Below are 14,194 nucleotides of genomic sequence, written 5' to 3'. Positions count from 1 at the left end.
ATATTAGTTTAAAAATAAATCAAAAGGTTTGACAGTGCCAAACATTCAAAAGGTTGTTCATGTACAGAACATGCCCCCTAAGATCTAGTCACAACTTAGGATCACTCAATTTTGTGGAACATCTACTAGGCCAGGCCTTCATTTCCACAACGTTATTGCAGGTGGGCCAGCTGCGCAAATTGTTACATTTGGGTAATGACAACTGAAGATCAATAAAATGTTATCCATTCTTGAGCTTCCACCATATTCCTTGTAGGATAAGGAGTGCTCCATCAGAAGAATAAGGAAGTGTCCTGTGAACAAGGCACACGTTTAAGAATTTAGGAACTTCTAAATAAACTTCTAAATAGACAAAAGCCACCTGTCATTTATTTCAAACAATACTTGCGAATACATATTAATGACAATGAGATTGTTGACTGATCAATCCCTAATATTTAGTTTGCGGAAGACTCAACTGGTTCCAAAACCTTTCTATACAACCTAATATCTAGAATGGAGTAGATAGCTAGCTGAAAATCTCATAACATGTTATGACTCAGTCAGGAAATAACTTACTTATAATAAATAAAAATGATAAGAGATTCAAATTGCATACACTTTCTATACAATCCCGTGATTTTAAAGGTAAAATTATTGCATGACTTTAAACTGAGGTTTAATTTTCTCGTTCAAATGGATGTCAGAATCAGAATTGGGTTTATTATTATCACTGATATCCTGTATGTCATGAAATTTGTCATTTTGTGGAAGCAGTACATAAAAATTACTATAAGTTACAAAACATAAGTATTGAAAAAGAGGAATAATGAGTTAGGCTATATGTTTAATAATTCAGAAACTAATTGAAAGAAAAGCACAGGAGCCAGGATACTTGTCTGGTCTCCAAATGACATCAGATGCAATCTCTACTGTATAGGAGAGAGGTCCGGTTCTGTTCTTCATCTTTTGATCACCTCTGTAGTCCCTCACCAGGACTGCTTGTCCAGGAGTGAAACATCAAACCTCCTTTTTTGAGGAGTCTTCAATTCGCCTTAGCTGTTTGTTCTCTGTACTCCTTCTGAGATAGGATTTGAGGAGATCCAAAAATGAGAAGAAGGGACAACCCAGGAATGGTATAGCTGCTGAGTAGTTGGTTGTGGAGTGTGCTGCATTATGATATACAAGGAGGGAATTAGCATGCATCTGATTCAGTGTCAGTGTAATGTGTTCTACAGACATTGCTTGCCCTGCGCTCTTGTAAGTTTCCATAAGCTAAGCGATCTCTCAGTGCATCATTAAGTTCATCACCGAACTGGCTGATGATGCTCAGGCAACTTCTTCAATTCAGGCACATAAACTGAAATGGATTCACCTTCCTTTAGATTCCGCTTATGAAACCTAAAGCATTCTGCAATCAACAATAGTTTCATTTCTAAGTGTTTCATTATGTTCATGATTTCAACAAAGCTCATTTCAATTAGTTTGGTTGGAGCAGTTAAACTGAGCAAACTGTATGCTTTCCCACCCATTGCACTAAGCAACACTGACACTCATTTTTCATCAGCTATTTCATCTGCTTCAAAATACTGTTCAATTCGTTCAGTTTGCATCATCTAATTATCTGTTGTGTAATCGAATGTGTCTATCTTTCCGATGTAGTCAGCCATTTCTGCTTTATTTATTACTATTATTATTATTATCATCTGGTAATCGACCCTTATGGTCATACTTGATGCTCATTGATTCTCTATTTTCTGTCTTTTTTAAAAACATGAAGGTTTCTCTCCCCTTCCAAAGAAAAAAGTGCTGCTCTTCAGCAGGTAGATAGTCATTTCGGGTTCATTTAAAAAAACTTCCTCATCACCTCTGTTATGTTTGGTGACTCCGGAAACTATTTGAATAATAAACTGGAGTCGAGATACTGATACTGGTCTGCTTAGATTTCCTTTCCTTTGTTTAGAGAGGTGCTCACATATGATGTGGTAGCATAATGCTGTATGTCATTCGTCTTCTTCTTACATATAACCCATAATGAATTATGTAAACAAAGAATGCTTAATCAAATGATATATTTACAATATTATTCAAATATTACTGAAATACTAAATACACCACATTATTGTGCATTGATCATTCAGAAACCTAACAGTGGAAAGAAGCTGTTCCCAAAATATTGAATGTGAGTCTTCAGGCTCCTGGGCCTTCTCCATGTTGGGAATAATTAGAAGACAGCATGCTCCAAATGGCAAAGGTCCTCAGTGATGGTTGCTGCCTTCTTGGGGTATCACCTTTTAAAGATGTCCTCGATAATGAGAGGGTTGTGCCCATGATGGAACTGGCTGTCTACAACCTCAAATCCAATTTCAGAAGGAGTATACAGCCTCCTTCGATCCTGTGCATTGGAGCCTCTGATACCAGGCAGTGGCAACCTGTCAAAGTGCTCTCCATTTCTACAGAAATTTGCCAGGGTCATTGGTGACATGCCAAATCTCTTCATGGATATCATCTACAGAGCAAAGGTACTCCGGGTGCATGTTAAATTCTTGCAATAAATGCTGAAGATTTATAACTGGATAGTCAACCTAATGGTACTGTTCCTGGAATATTGCCAAGATCGTTCTTTTAATATTTAATATGAAATAGATGGATTGCTTTTAACATTCACAACAAAAAGTAAGGGGTAATTTTGTTTGCCAGGTAGTTTAATCATTGGCAATATTTAACTTGTTACACCAATACAGAGGGTAAAGATAACTAATTTATTTCTTTCTTTTTCATTATCTCAAGACATTTCAAAATTCCTTTCGTTATTGAAGCACTTTTGGAGAGTAATCAATGTTGCAATGTAAGAAAAAGGCTGTCAATTATACTCAGGGAGAGCTCGCACATAGGAATTTGACAATGACCAAATAATCTTTTTAAATTATGTTGACGTGAGTCAAACTCAGAAAATTATTCTGTAGTCTAAGTAGTACGTCAGAATCTTTTACATCTACCCGAAAGGTCAGAAATTTTGGTGAATTATGTTACTTATTCCTTAGTTTAACAGTTCAGCTGTATGATGGTACTGTCAGCAATACAACACTCCATTGAAGAAGAATCAACCAAGATTTGTGCTCAAGTAGTTATGGAATAATTTAACTCCAAAACCTTTCAATTCAAAGGCAAAACAGTAAACTGTTCAGCTACAGCCAGCATAATATATTGAAAAGGTTGTGCTGTAATACTTATCACATCATATTTATATTCTGCTTTGATCTGGACAAGTAATTACAGATTTGCAGCTCAAATTCTCAGTTTTTTGAGATAAAAATATGTTGAAATGAAAATTGGGTAGTAACTGTGAGGTCAGTGTAATTGATCAGTGAGAAACTGGTTAAGTGGGAGAGTCATTCGGGAGTGGTGATTTTGTACAGGGTTTGGTAAACAGAGTGAGTGGTGACAGTCTTTTTTTCCTTATTATAAGAAATTGGGGATGAAAGATATGGAAGATAGAAAAAGGTATGCTCTTCCTTCAGGATGTTGGAGATCAGGGATGATGTTTGCCAGAAGTATTTCCATCTGCAACTCCTGTGCTATTTCATCAAGCACTTGGACTTAATATGAAGTATACAGGAAGTGGAAAATGTTCTGTGCAGTATCTTTAGAGTTAGTCATTCCACATGTACAGAAATAACGGGTTGGGTGACCACCAGGTAGAGTACTAAATGTAGACAGGTTGTGTAGAAGTCCCATGTGGTCAGTCCCCTTGCACACGTGCGCAATGTTCTAATTAGTGCTGTAGAATGGCCTTTCAGAGGAAAGCTGCAGCAGCAACCACATTCATAGTTGGCTCTAATATACAACAGGGGAGGGGAAAATCTAGGTAAGCAATAGTGGTGGACCTGTTGGGGAGGGGGCCATACAGGTGTTTCTGTGATCAAGTGGGAGACTCCAGAATGTTGTGCTGGGATTAGGAACATTTCTGACTAGTGTGAGGTGATACATTTTGGGAAGTCAAATGGGGTAGGACATATACAGCCAATGGTAGGGCACTAAGAAATACTGATGAATAAACAGACCTTGGGGTTAAAGTCTAATTCCTTGAAAGTGGTAACACAGTTAGATAGAAGAATGAAGAGGACATCTGGCATGCTCATTTTTATTGGTCAGGGCATAGAACATAAAGGTTGAGACTTTAAGGTGTAACTTTATAAAAACACAGCTTTGACTGCTTTTGGAGTAATGTTTGTAGATCTAGTTGCCACAGGAAGGAAATGGTTGTGCAGGACAGAATTCGGGGGAGAGTCTCAAGTGTATTTCCCAGACTTGAGGACTTCAGAGAGAGATTTTTCTCCCTGGATTGCAAGATGCTGAGGGACAACTTCATAGCTGTATATATAGTTATAAGAGTCAAAAATAGTGGAGGTAGTGCTGGGGAGAATATCAAAACTAGAGCATATACATACGGTGAGAAAGAGAAGATTTATGTAGGATGTAGTGGAAAGTATTTTTTGTATAAAACATAGGTACTGATGTCTGGAATTCATTGTATCTGATTTTAACCCCTCCTTTGGCAATCCTGGCTTTTAAGAGCTATGTAGACAGACATAAAAGGAGGCAGATCTATGGCCGACAAATGGGATTATGTATATTGGCAGAAATATCAGTATGGACATAGTGATCCGAAGGACCGATTTCTATGCTGTACAAGTCTATGACTCTCGGCCTGCTCAGAACCATCATTATAGATTTGCTTCATTCTCGGAGAAAGTTAAAGTGTCAGCCTTTGCTGAAACGTCCTCCACTGGGATTCAGGTGAATATGTTGAACTTGCTAATTGCCTTTGAGCTCTGTTACAAGCCTTTAGTAGCTCTGAGCACTTCTTAAGTGATTGAAGCTTAGTGAAGGTCACATCCTTTGCTTCTAAAGGAAAATTCCCTGCAATACATTCATCTGACTATGTCAAAAAATGACAGAACCCTCTGCAATATTTGTTATTAGGCTAATTACACATCAGCAATTCTGCTTTTAGACTTGTAAAGACAATTTGGAGAAATTTTTGTTATATCCTCTTTCACACTATCAGTTTATTGTGAATAAGTGATCAACTGCACACGTTTGTTAAAAGATGTATAACCATCATATCAGGCTTAATGAAATGGCTCCTATCATCAGTACTTCTGTGTTCTAAGTGACAGCTTATTATGCAGTCACTCCCAGTGTTGCAAAGGGACAGGCAAGGTATGTCACCAAAGTGCCATCAGCCATTTTAGGAACGTGTAAACATCCAATATTTAGGCATCTTTAACATGAAATTTATTTGATAATTTATGCATTAAAAGGGTCATCTGATCAAAACTGGGTTGGCAGCACTACAAAATGAAAAGATGGATATGTGCAATGGAGTCTGTTTCTGTGCTGGTTTCTGATTCTTTAATTAAATAGAAGTGCAGTTCAAGCGCCAGTCACTTCTACTTCCTTGTAACAAAAAGCTATGGAATAGGGTGTAGGAGCAATGTATCTATTTTTTGTCTGTCTGTATTGTGTTTTGTGTTGCACATTTTTATTACGGGTCATGGTAATTTGTCATGTGAGTTGGGGCACGATAGACGCAAATGAGTCTAACCCAATAGTCACACTTCGGCCTCGTTAGTTTTAGAGAAAACCAGGGTCGGATTTTTTTGTTGACTACTAATTACATTCATTTTGCTTATTTCACTAATTCTGCTAGTTTCGCTGATGTTGCTGTAGAGATTATACATCTGTGCTGGTTTTGTACTAAAGGATCGAACGTACCTCTTTCGAGTCAGAACTCGGTTATTTGGAAGCGCATCGCACGGTGTCAAAGCACATCATGCAGTATTAAATCCCTTACTCAATCTCTCAGCGGTTTTTGTTTGGTGTTCAAGTAACCACAACATAGAGAATTAATTTTAGCAAAACCCAGGAATTATCTTTCTCACCTCCTGGATTCAGACACAGGCACATTTGTTTGTTCTTTGATCTACATCAACGATGCCTCAGTGTTGCCGTTTAATGCAGATGGACCCAACCAAAGATAGGCAGGAACATTCAAAATTTGATGGGAGAAATATTCATTTTGACATAGCTTTCAATACAATGGCATTAAGTAGACTACCCCAAACTCCATAGAAGAATGACAGTTCTTGAAATGGCCAGTAGGTCTTTAAATTTGCTGGTTGCCTGGCATACCTAGCAGATCATATGTAGACTGCTGAATGTACAGTCAGTGCCCATTTTATTAGATACACCTGCTCTTTAATGCAAATATCTAATCAGCCAATCAGGTGGCAGCAAATAAATATATAAAAGCATGCAGACATGGTCAAGAGGTTCAGTTGTTATTCGGACCAAACATCAAAATCGGGAAGAAATGTGATTAAGTGATTTGAACTATGGAATGTTTGTTGGTGCCAGGGAGGTGGTTTGAGTATCTGAGAAATTGCTGATATCCTGATAATTTCTCATACAAAGGTCTCTCGAATTTACAGAGAACGGTGAGAAAAAAACCTTTTCAAAAATGCAGTGAGTGTCAGCTCTGTGGGCAAAAATGCCTTGCTAATGAGAAAGATCAGAGGAGAATGTTAGACTGGGTGATCCTGGTAGGAAGGTGTCAGTAATTCAGATGACCACCTGTTACAACAGTGGTGTGCAGAAGAGCATCTCTGAAAGCACAGCACATCAGACCTTGAAAAGGATGGGCTACAGCAGCTTTTAGGTCCAGGAGGTATATATTGCAGTAAAATTGCAATAATCAGCTGTCTGATTATTCAGAAAGGTACTGATTCCTTTCACAAACTAAGGTCCTAGTTCCTTAATGCCCCATAAAAAGTTGGAGCTCCAGTTCCCACACTCCCATTAATACACCAGAACACTAATTCCCACAATGGGCTGTTTCCTCTGCTCCACTTAAACACAACAGTGTCTTAGTTTTACCAGTCTCTTTGAACTCACGGGAGCCCAATTCGCACAGTGCCTCTAGATCACAAGGAACTGAAGGTTGATGCATTGAACCATCAAATAGAAACAAAAGCAGGAATTTGCTAATTAGTTTTCATTTCCAAGGCAATGGTTTCATATGAAAACACCACAATATTTTTTTAAACACTAGATCAGAAACACTATAGGAAAACAGTCATTGAAAAATCAAACATGATAGAAATTGGAACTGAAACAAAGTACTACACACTCAGCTGGGCATGCTGCATTTAGTGCAAGCAGAAAGAAATATAGTTTTAGGTCAATACATGTTTTAATTTGCAGAGTAAGACAGGACTGGAAAGAACAAAGGGAATGATCTTTCTGAGGTTTCATAACAATTTTTTCAAAGCTGTCTAGTTAATAATTAATTTGCAGAAACTTACTCACATTTCTCTTGGAACATAGGCTACTGACTCCCAGAAAGTCACTGATCTCATCTTCCTTCATAGCAATCTCTACCCCAAACTGCTCATCATGTCCATATATAAACATGATTAAATGGACAGACTCACAAGTGTCCACATTTCTGGCATCATTACACAGGCTGCCCGTGTCCATTAGGATCAAGTTTAAAATACTCTTAATTGTATCTAAGACTCTGAATAATCTTGCTCCTCTATATATTGTTGGAGCGTCTATCCCCTTACATCCATTATCATAATCTTAGATCCGTAAATGCTGTTTTGCTTAGTGTTCCTACAGCCAAGCTTATAAGAAATAATGATGTAGCCTTTTGCTCTTCTGTGCTAAAAATCTGGAATACTCTTCCAATTGAGATACACCAGGCTAGAACTGTGGAATGTTTCAGACACTTCCAAAAACCTACTTTAAAATGTTTCCTTCTTACAGAAGAATTTAGTGCCTGTTGATGTTGATTACATTTATATGATTTTGTATATTTGATTACAGCTTATTCTATATGCTTGTCTTTACTTAATGTTTTTAATTTTGTCACATATTTTTATGACATTAATTTATCTTTTTATCAATGTAAAGCACTTGGAGCCTGCATCTTAATGTGTGAAAAGAACTATATAAATAAAGTTATCATTAAGTGAATAAATGACTTTGAAGAAAAGTCCACGAAGAACAGCCCTGAGCACCCTGCCATTGGTATCTTAATTCTCTATCACACACCCTCTCTTTTGGCACATCACACTGTTCTTCTGAACCTGAAATGGACTGTTATCTTTCATTAGTATACATTGCAGTTCTGGGGATTCAATATTGAATTAAGTAAGTTCAGATTTTTTATTCCCTTTATCAATTACCTGGCTATCTCACCTGACCAACACTGACCTCCAACCTCTTGCAGATATTCTCATTGCTCTCTGCAATTTAAAGCACAGTTTTTTTTTCCTCACATCTCTAGCTCCGATGAGTGGTCATTGTCCTGAAATACTGACTCATTTTCTTTCTCCAGAGGACTCTCCCTGGTCTGCTAAGTTTTTCCAATGTTTTATTTTTACTTCAAATGAAAGGCATCACTGCAGTTGAACACTGGCTTAACCAAATTTAGAATATCGCATACATTTCTGGAATCTCAACATACTTTTGAAAATATGACACTTACAAACCATGGTGTAAAACTGTAATTTATGTTACTGGTTATACACATGCAAAGATCATTTCCAGTATGAGGTTCAGCCTCACTGATTGGAAAAGTTCTTGTCTAATCACAAAAGTTTTACTAACCTCCCAAAAGTACATCAAGAGGTAACACTCAAATTCTATTCTTCGTCATCAAGTGTAACTACAGGTACATAAGTACAGATGCACGTGTTCACAATTACCTCTAGCTCTTTAGCCCATGATCAGTTTAGGCTGCGTTTGGAAATTTTTGTCACATTTCATTACTTCATTAGAGATGTCACCCAAACTCTACTGCCAACTATAAGATTTGTTGTAACTTTGCTTCACCCCAAAGGATTGTAGGCATATGTTGCTACAGTCCTGTGATATCTGATCTTGGGTGTAGCCTGGAGGGTTGTTCTGGATCTCTTTCATAAAGAACATGGCTTATGATCTGCTCTAACAGCACTTCTCTGCCATCTCTCATCACTGTTAACACAGAGAAGAGTCACAGGATAACCCTATATTCAATACTTTTCTGAAAGTTGATGAACAGGAAGAAAACAGTTAATTCCACAAAAGCAAATAGCTCATAACCCTACAACTAGTGAAGGACTCCCAGTAACAGTAACTAAAACAATCACCAAAACACTTACAACCACGGCTCAAAGGGAAGCTTACTCATTTTATCAAGAAGCAAACAGTTCTCAACCAAGTATTCTGTCTTCATTCTATTCTAGACTTCTAGCAACAACAAATGACAAAAATGTTAACACCATTCAATGGAGGTTGACAGTCCAACTTAAAGGTGCATTACTGCCACCAACTGGACTGGAGTGTGGTGTAGAGAGTTGGGAAATAAAGCCCTACTAGTTCTTTATCAACTGAAAACTAAATTACCCCAAAAAGCCCTATGGATTTTAAACGATGAAATACAATATTGCAAATTAAACTGAAGTCACTTCCACAACTTAGTAAAGTTTTAAAATGAAAACTGTCTACCTGGAAAGCTAGTAGTGTAGCTTGCATTTGCTTTCTTTCAACCTTGTATGTTTCACATTGTAAAATAATGTGTTCAGCTGTTTCATAATGATGGCTAAGTGGAAGGTCTATATCCACAGATGAACTTAACTTTTAACAGCTTTTTTGGCCAAACAATCAACCTGCTCATTCCCCCCAACACCTCTATGTGCAGGAACCCACAAGAAGGGGACATGTAGACCAATATTTTGGAAATGAAATAAAGTTTGAAGATTTTCCAGCAGGAAATCACACCTACTGCTAGACCTGGTTTAAGACAAGTTAAAACCGAAAAAGAATCTCAACGAATTATAACTTTGCAAGGAGTGATTTCCTCCACCCACTGTAAGCCGATAATGATGGCAACCAGTTCTACAGTATACACTGGTAAATAGTTATTAGGATGTTTCTTTATTATTACCTGTAATTCAGAAGTAAAAACAGCAAAACCAACGTTTCCCATTAAATTATCTTTTGATCCACCAGTACAGATGGTTAACATATCACAATAATTCTCCTTAACATACCGATGAACCAACAGACTCTCGGGCATATCAGGATCCCTGGTTTGATTAAATCATGCGACCGAAGCTCAACTAAAGCCATTGGAAAAAACCATGGTGGGGTTACTGAGAAAGCAACGGTGGGACAAATCACATAATCCAACAAACCCAGATTCCCCGTGTGATGAGAACTCATCCACCCAACACTAAAAACACTCTTCTTGTGATGATCCCACCAATCTTCCAACACACTCTTAACCGGGTGATCATTCCTCTGCCCCGTCAAGTTAACCCAGTATGTTAATAATAACTTCATCCTCCGCAACTGTAAGGGTAATTGTAAAGCTGAAACAGGAGATGACCTTACTGCACCACAACACATTCTTAAAGCCTGAGCTTGTATCACATACAAACATTTTAAACTTGAAGATGAAGCTGTTCCATAAGCCTCACAGCTATAATCAACTACTGATCTAATTAAACAAATATATAAAGTCAACAGAGATTTTTGTGTAGTACCCCAAGAATACCCACCTAAGGATATTTAACACCCCTCTACATTTGTCAATTATCTTACTGATATAGTGCTTCCATGTCAGTTTATTATCCAACCACATGCCAAGAAATCTTACCACTGACACTTCTTCAGGAGTTTGACTACACAATTTCAAATTAAGTGCAGGTCTATCGATCCTCTTTGTAAAACATATAACTTGTGTTTTAGCTACTGAAAGCTAACCCCCCCCCCCCCATTTGCCCACTGTTCAATCTTATGAATTACTAATTGCATCCTATACACAGTTAAATTGAATTTTTTCCTCTGGTACATAATTCTCCATCATCTGCAAGAAGTGATTTACCCACCCCAGTGCCTATCTCGGAGAAAATATCATTAATCAGAACATTAAACAATATAAGGCTGTAAAGACTGCCTTGTGGAGTCCAATTCTCTATCTGACAGAAGCCAGAAAATATCTTTCTTATCCTTACCTGCACAGATCATCGAAATAAGGAGCTCAGACAAAATTATATAGCCTTCCTCCCACTTCTAATTTCCATAATTTAATCAAAAGATCCACCTTACAAAACATATCATATGCTTTCTGTATATCAAAAAATACTGCTATTGCAACTTTATTTACCTGTGCTTTCCTAATATCATCTTCCAGACATAAAACAGAATCTAATGTCATGCTACCTTTCCGAAATCTGCTCTGATAAAATGCTGTATCACCTCTTTTTTTCAAAATATAATGCAACCAACCACTCTATTACCATACGTTCCATAAGTTTACACAAATGGGACATCAATGATACTAGTCTATAACTAGAAGGATCTGATGGGGGGTTTCCAGGTTTTAGAATAGGCACTACTATTGCCACTTTCCATGAGGAGGGAAGATGGCCTAAGTTCCAATTATGATTCAGAAATTTTAATGTCATCTTAAGAGAGTTGTCAGCCATATGTTTAAACATACAAAACCTTCTTCTTCTACCTAGTCTACTCTAAACAGAGAAATCAGAAAAGGACTGCTTACAGACCTAAATTTACTCTAAAGCAGGGAGTTCTCAACCTTTCTTATGACACAGATACCTGTTATTAACAGAGGGAACCGCTGCTCTAAAGCAGTTGTACCCCTGTCTTTCTTCTGCAAGTAAAGCAGTGTTCTGAGTTATGGTTTTCCAGTTCTTTAATGATCTATTATGCATTCATGCAATTAATATTTTCCTTTTTTTGTCTGTGAGTGATTATGATTTAGGCTGTTAGGTATCTAACCTTGTTTCCACTCTGTTATCCTAAATGAGTTTCTAATCACCACCATGAAAAACATCCAAATATATGCAAAGTAAATTGATTACTTGGAGGAGGAATCAGTGCTATTTCACCCATGCTCAAATAATAAATGACTAAAAAGAGATAGGTATCCATGCACTTCTTTGGCATTAAACATGTATTAGTGACTTTCTAGCTAAACAAGGTTCAAAGGAGTTAAAATTGTTAATGTTAAATTTACTCAACTGGGATTAATAATTTCATTTTTATTTTACAATTTCACAAAATGTTTACTAAGCTTTAATTCTTTCCTCTTTAACAGATGCAAAGACAAGAATGGACCCTATCCTCTCTGCTACGTTTTGTAACATGTTAAATGTTAAGCTAATTCAAAGGAAGACACAGGAGACTGAAATGTGAGTCTTACTTCATTCTTTACCTTAAGCGAGGTGCACACATATCATGTGGTAGCATGATGATGTATGCAATTCACATATTTATATGTAAAAGCCAGAATGACCTACTTAAACAAACAAGAATGCCGAATCCAGTAACATATACACAAGAGTATTCAAATATTACGGAAACATTAAGCACACAACACTCCTCCCTACCAGGCTATAAGCTCCAACTCAAAATAGAATGCATCTCAACTATATACACAGCACACACAAAATTCTAGAGGAACTCAGCAGGTCAAGTAACATCTATAAAATGAATAGATAGTCAACATTTCGGGCTGAGACCCTTCTTCAGGACTGAGAAGGAAGGGGGAAAATACCAGAATAAAAGGTGAGGAAGGAGGCGAGAGGGAGTAGCTGCAAGATGATAGGTGAAGCTGGGTGTGTGGAAAAAGTCAAAGCTGAATAAGAAGGAATATGATAGGAGAGGAGAGTGGACCATAGGAGAAAGGGAATGAGGAGGGACCACAGGGAAGTAATAGACAGGTAAGAAGAAGTAAGAAGTCAAAGTGGGAAATAAAGGAAGGGTGTAGAAAATTTGTTTACCAGAAGGAAAAATCAATATTTATGCCCTCAGGTTGGAGGGTACCCAGATGGAATATAAGGTGTTACTCCTCCACCTACTGGGGGACTACTTCATCAAGCATCTCCACACCACCCGCTGACTGGGGGACCACTTTGTTGAGCACCTCCATACCATCTGCCACAAGCGGGGCTTCTCAGTGGCCAAAAATTTTAATTCCAACTCCTATTACCATTCCAATTTATCCTAAATCCTACACTTTTCCTGCTTAAAACATAGCCACTTTTCACAACTAGCTGCATGATTAACATACCAGAGATTTTCTTAGATATGTTGCCTCGAACAGACTGCTGCTTTCATCAAGTTCATGATTCTTCTGAGCAGTATATCCTTCTTTGGTCCAATATGCTTTCCAACAGATTCTGGCACCAAAACCTGCTTGCCCTCTGTTGGGCAATGGTTCATGGTGTACAGCATGGAGACAGCTGTGGCATTATCCAATACCTTTTTATAATTTGCTTCTAGTTGACTTTATTGTAGAAAATATGGTGGATGAATCTCCAATCAGGCTGTGGTTGTTTCAGCCAATCACACCCATGTAATCCTGGTCTTCCCATTTTTACCATATGCAAGCTCAATGTGGCTTGTTGGTTGTGTACTTCAGTGTTACAAATGTCATTCCCACAGAACTTATCTTTTCTCCAGTGTAAGTTCTTAGTATGATATCTGCAGGCCTCAATTTAGTGTCTTTGAAATGCATTCAAACTCGTTTTGTGGAATGACTGAAACAGCTGAACCTGTGTCCAATTCCATTTTAATTAATTTGTCGTTTACTCCTGGTGTAAGCCATGTTGCTTGTACAGTATATTATTAGTTTTCATACTGTAAATCTTAAGGCTACACAATCCTGTGTCACTGTTGTGAAGATCAGATTTTTCAACAACAGCATGCACATTTTTTTTGAAACTGTAAGTTGACTTTCTAGTTTTCCTTCTTCCCTATGTAGTTGTTCTACCTGACTTGCTCTTTGTATGTGTCCTACATTGTTGCATTTTCTGCAAATTTCACCTTTAAACCTATATTTGTATGGTGCATGTGAGTCCCTGCCACAACAATAACACAATTTGCTTGGCCTGGCCAGTTGCTATTTTGACACTGCAATTTTGTCCATGCACACTTTCATTTGACTGCAATTCAATTCCATCTCTGTTTGTTATTTCCATTGATGCAGCAATTTCAACTGCTCTTTAAAATGTAAGCTGTGCTTTAGTTGGAACCATTTTTGAATGCTTTCTTGTAAGATCCCACAAATGAAATGATCTCTTATTGCAACATTAAGACTATCACCAAACTGATAATGATAAGTTAATCTCTT

General features: G+C 37.5%; 1 protein-coding gene and 1 long non-coding RNA gene across 5 annotated transcripts in view; one reads left to right on the top strand and one right to left on the bottom strand.

The window, feature by feature from the left end:
* c22h10orf90 (chromosome 22 C10orf90 homolog) overlaps positions 1–14,194 on the bottom strand; it is a 282,594-nt gene that overhangs the window by 71,689 nt on the left and 196,711 nt on the right. The gene's annotated exons all lie outside the window — the stretch shown is intronic.
* LOC132379599 (uncharacterized) overlaps positions 1–14,194 on the top strand; it is a 124,533-nt gene that overhangs the window by 86,339 nt on the left and 24,000 nt on the right. The window contains exon 4 of the long non-coding RNA XR_009507481.1: positions 12,158–12,251. This is a non-coding gene — a long non-coding RNA (uncharacterized LOC132379599). The remainder of the gene's footprint in view (positions 1–12,157; positions 12,252–14,194) is intronic.

Source organism: Hypanus sabinus, chromosome 22 (assembly GCF_030144855.1).
Source record: "Hypanus sabinus isolate sHypSab1 chromosome 22, sHypSab1.hap1, whole genome shotgun sequence".
NCBI lineage: Eukaryota > Metazoa > Chordata > Chondrichthyes > Myliobatiformes > Dasyatidae > Hypanus > Hypanus sabinus.
The sequence above is the reverse complement of the archived record's forward strand: the minus strand, read 5'-3'. Positions and strand labels throughout refer to the sequence as shown.